A 5,585-nucleotide genomic window follows, 5' to 3' on the forward strand; every position below is an offset into this window, starting at 1 on the left:
CCTTACCAGTACACTGGTTCTCATTTTGCCAACCGCGGAAGGATGACAGGCTGAGTCAACCTTCGGGTGTATATTAATTCTGCAGCCAACGGGGCTTGAACTCAGGACCCTAGAATCCCAAGCCACCACCCTAACTACTAAGCCAACACCAGGCTACTTTCTCACAACTGAACCGCCATTTAATACGTGGGACACTTAAACAGCACTCATCACCATTAATACACCTCTTGAGCTGTCGGCATCTCTCCCTTCTTTCCACAATCTTAACAGCATGTTCACCCACTGGTTGCGTGCTGTTATTCACAGAACTTTGGCTGCTCTGAGACCCCGTTCTTACAACTCAGCATTCTGTTCTGAGAAACATTATCAATCCATAAGTGTGCCAAGCCAGCAGTCCTGGTGAACATTGCACTTCTCCAATGTGATATCGGCATCCAATTACTCTGTGCCGAAAAGGCAAGAACTATTGACTCGGGTAATTTCTGCGTTCGCCAGTCGGCTTCAATGAAATAGAGGCTGGTACAGGACATGCCGTATTCATGCTGTGAATCAGGTGGTAGGCTTTTGATGGATTCGTGACCATGCACGATCAGAGGCATGTGTGAATAACAAATGAAACCCGGTTCTCTCCTATTAGACCATGTTTTTTTACTTTGTGTTAAATATAACTGAATATCAGTAGTTTGAAAAGTTATGACACCTGAGAGTCTTCATTCTTTATCATGTCATTTCAGTCTAATTTGCATTACGTACATTGTAGGTGATATACAATCTGCTAATTCTGATTTGTTCTTCATTTCAAAATAGTGTTTTGTACATTTAACCTCTCACTTTTGCATGCAGCAATGGAACTGGCACACAGGTAAGCAATTATGGGATAGATTTTTAGTTTACTACAGTATATAGTTAGGGAATTTTAGCAAATTGTATTGACCATCTGTGAAAAAAAATTGCTTACCAAAAAATTTCTTCACCAACGTATTCATCTCGGTGTCTACTAACACCTATCAATTAGTGCAAACCCAAATCCTTATAGAAAATTCTGGGGAGGCAATCAAAGTTCGGGTGCTCAGAGGGCCTGCGTGAAAAAAATGGGAACATTAACTTTTGCCAATATTGACTTGTGGAATGTCTAACAAATCGTTTTTTTGGGGGGTGCTGAATTGATTCCAACCATTATTTTTGAGAAAAAACACTCTTTGATCATATAAAATGTATTTTATTGACATTTTTAACAGAACTGTGCTCAATGGAAATGTTGCTTCATCCGCTTTTGCAACCTTATACATCAAACTCCCCAGTATCTTCCTCACTCCTCTTGTCATCCAGCTGGTTTATGTTCAGGCAAGAGTTACCATGACAGATGCCGCAAGCAGAAATACACTTGACTCCTTGCTTTTTACAGCAGCACCTGAGTGAGCTGCAGTCCCCTTCACAGTTGCAGCTGGCAAACGTCAGGAGGTAGTCTCGTGCAATGGGGTCTGTAGAAGGGACTGGTGCATATCCTTGCTCAGTGAGTTGCCATCCATAGTCCCGGGCATCCAACGATGGACTTCGCAGCATCAGCCAGTCTCTAGTCTGGAGGTAAGCTCGGAGAGAGTGTTGTGCTGCAGCTTCTGTTGTCGGGGGGAGTTTCTCAGGTTTTATGCTCCCAGTAGCAGCATGCTTGCTGAAGATGTCGAATCTCAAGTCTTCTCTTTGGAGGATTTCCCATGGAACATGAGCATGAAAATATCACAGCCTGCTTTAATGATATCACCTTTCTCAGCTTGGATGTCCATAAACACGTCCATTGCCCTCTTTGCTTCATCAGTCTTGCAGAGCTTGCTTAGCAAAGTTGGTTTGCTAAACCCAAAAATTGCAGACACTGTATCTCAGATAGAGAAGCTGTGCAAGAAGATGAGATACCTCCGGTATATCTCTGGGAGGGCCTCCTGGATCTTTCCGCCATCATAAGATGTTTCTTTGGCTGTCGTGAGGAAGATCGGATGGTCTGCAACATGATGAATCAGCATAACCAGGACATCTGTGTCCTCAGCCCTCACCTCGACAGGGGACTCTCTTGTCTCATCTAGAGCTGCGCGGACGATGGAGGTGTCGGCATCATCGGAGCATTGCTGTACACTGATTCCATTCCTACTAAATGTCTCAGCAAGGAGCAGAACGACCTGGGCTTTGTTGTTCTTCTTATCGAGGAACTTTTCTCTTGCAATGATGATTTTGAGATCCAGACGAATCTGAATGTCACAGCATGCATTCTTTGTTCGTCTCAAGTGGTCATGGTCCTTGGTGGAGCTGGCATATCCGTCAAAGACCACTGTTATCCAGAGGCTATGGCTTCCCATGGACTTCACAAACCGGAGGTTGCTCTCAGCAACATCCTTCCAAGTAAGGTTTGCCTCCCACTTGACATTGTGCAGGAGCCACCCACCATCAACCACAAGGCTTGGGCAGGGGGATTGTTCGACAGGTGCCACACATGCCTTCAGGGACCTTGCTAGGGCAGCCTTGTCTGGCTTTCGCAACTTTTGATTTTTGTCAAACAGAGACATCGGTTTTGGCGTCAACTCAAAGCGCAGAGCCTCTTTGGTCTTGACTTCTCGCTCACTGATGACAATGAGGTGGTTGAATAGCTTCAGTGAGTCAATGACCAGCTTCTTGCCATTGACTTTGGGTCCAGATCTGAGGCTTGCAAGTGATTTGACCTTGTGTTTGGTTACCATTGCATCCACAACAGTTTTCCCATCCATCGTAGCCTGTATGGCTCTGCCAACTTCTTCTGCTTGATCAGCGTTGACTTGGTCTTCGAGAGTGCTGCTGAACCCAGTTAAGAAGGATACCAGAGTCTTCTTGTCCCGTGTGGCATCGAAAGGGTTGACTTCCTCCAACCACCCAACTCTGGTGTTGACAGCATCATTATCTCTCTTCATTTGGGCTCTTTTAATGTCGGTGTAGACAGGTACCCCACATTTGACCATGTTTCTTTCTAGCTCTTGGTGAATGAATGAGAAGTGGTTCAGAGTTTGAAACCAAGACTTATGAGAAGACTCATTTCGAAAGCATCCTCTCTTTAGACCACCGGAGGATTTTGCCTCACGCATGAGTGTGGTTTCTATCGTGATGTCGGTCCATGTACCGGACCATTCATGGTCTGAGAACCTGACTACATGGTTGCCATACAAAGTGAAATTGGATAGAATTTCCTGGAACATGGGACTCTCCTGTCGCTGATGCATCAGCTGTACATACAGCTTTGCTCCTTTTGCGTACTGATGGTGGCCCGCTGCTGCGAAGGTATTGAGCATTCCAATGATGCAGCTGAGATGGCCTGTGTGGTCTGGGACATGCTCACCCCTGATGAATACCTTGATGAGGTCAATTCTGCTATAGTACCAGATCCAGAGTGCTGGTGTCCTTCCTCCTTCAGCTAAGATCTTCAATCTCTCTGCCATCCTCTCCTCGAATACAGCGACTATCCTTAGTGCATATGTTAGATTAGAGGAATTTTGATTACCTGTTGTCTCATCTTTTGCAGTCCTGATGAAGTCCTCCAAGTCTTCGTACTCCTGCTCACTGAAGACACCTCTCAGCACGAACTTGGCAATTCCTGCAGATGCAAGAAGGTGAAACCGAATGGCCTTGGCATAAGCCCCGCCTGAGAGGATGTGTTCTGCTGTGGTGCTGCCTGGCCAAACTAGCTGTATAACCTCTTGCAGCCCAGAGTCAACCATGACCATCCCGATGGACCCTCGGAAGCTTTTCAGGAGGTGAAACCCACCTAGTCTTGTGATGATGGGCAATTCAGAGTGGAGGACTATCTGCGTTGCTTTCAACCATATAGGCAGGTCGAATGTTATGAGGGCAGAAGATGGACAGCGCCATAGGCATTCCATTAGCGTGGTGTATTTAGTGCGTACTCGTTAGGGTCATCCTCGATGATTGGAAGAAACTCAATGAGGGACTTCTCCTTGCATTCAGGTCTGTATAATGACTTCATGAAACCATTCCAGTTGGCATGTTCGAATGTGGGGTTGCGATTCTTGATAGCCCATCCTGCCATCCAAGCGATGTCCCCTGGCTGCAAGGCTGGAGGGTCTACATGAAGATCTGCAACAGGAACAAACTTGACGTCTACCAATCCTGCTTTCTTTTTGTATGTTGTATGCTGGTTTCAGCACAATTTGAGCAATCTGAATCAATTGAGCCAAATTACCGAAAAACACAGTCTGAGATATCTAAAAATGTATCATATCAATATTTTACGGCCAGGGATTCATTTTTCCTCAAATCCAATGGTTGGAATCAATTCAGCACCCCAAAAACCCCTAGTTAGACATCCCACAAGTCAATATTGGCAAAAGTTAATTTTTAAGATTTTTTCGCGCAGGCCCTCTGAGCACCCGAACTTTGATTGGCTCCCCAGAATTTTTCACAAGGATTTGGGTTTGCACGAATTGATAGGTGTTAGTAGACACCTAGATGAATACGTTGGTGAAGAAATTTTTTGGTACGCAATTTTTTTTCACATCGTCAATACAATTTGCTAAAATTCCCTAACTAATACTGTTTAAACCTTTCTTAAGAATGTGATGAACGACATCTTCAAACATGACTCATGATGGTCAATTGCAAGTACTGCAATGACTATATTTAGCTCCACCACCGAAGTCAGAAGCGGGTTATGTTTTCACCGCTGTCTGTGTGTCTGTGAGCACGACATCTCAAAAGGTTGTGCATGGATTCAAACAAAATTTGGTGTAGAGTTTGGGTGAGTGACAAGGACGAATTGGTTCCTATTTGGTGAAGATCTGGATCCGGATTGGGATAGGAGAAATTTTTTTAAGTGATTCTTCACGATTGAGAGATAGGGCCAAAAATGATCTATTGCAAGATATCTAAAAGTTGTGGACGGATTCCGACAAAACTTGTTGGACAGGTTGGGTGTGTGACGAAGAATTTTGGTGAAGATCTGGATCCAGGTCCGATAATTTTTCGGGTGATTATTCACCATTGAGGCCATAAGGGGCCAAAAACAATAAGTATCACGATATTTCAAAAAGTTGTGGACGAGTTATGACAAAACTAGGTGGTTGAGTTGGTTAGGTGACAAGAGCAAGCCGATTTGATTTTGGTTCATGTCCGGATCCAGATCCGACCCCTCAGTGGGCTCCAAAATGTATATTGTTCAGCTTGGTGGAGGTATGCGCTCTATCGAGTGTCGTTCTGTTTAATATGATATATTAATGTTCTACAATATTAATATTAAATCATGATGTTGTATTTAAATCCAAGATCCTGTGTACATCTCATTCGAGACAGCTTTTTGTGGCAGACAAAATCTTCATTTTGTACATCACATAATAAATGCGTGTACAACATATTGCACCTCGATTTTGTACACAGTACGTCATTCTAAACATGATAAAACCTGCTTTGCCACATCAATGGATCGGCTAAAGATGTAGTGAAGGCATGGTTTAGTTTGCATGGTGTGATGCAAAATTTTCCATTGTCGTAATTGGATATGTTGGAAGTAAGAATGATGTATGGTGTAAGGGAATTAAATTTTGAATGAAACTAGTATT

The 5,585-nt window shown here is 43.9% G+C and overlaps 1 pseudogene; it reads right to left on the reverse strand.

Moving 5' to 3' along the window:
• Window positions 1-1,281: 1,281 nt before the first annotated feature.
• On the reverse strand, window positions 1,282-3,881 carry LOC147028956 (uncharacterized; annotated as a pseudogene).
• Window positions 3,882-5,585: the final 1,704 nt, after the last annotated feature.

This window comes from Eptatretus burgeri, chromosome 4, assembly GCF_056783735.1.
Source record: "Eptatretus burgeri isolate ZD-2024b chromosome 4, Ebu_testis_v1, whole genome shotgun sequence".
Classification (NCBI taxonomy): domain Eukaryota; kingdom Metazoa; phylum Chordata; class Myxini; order Myxiniformes; family Myxinidae; genus Eptatretus; species Eptatretus burgeri.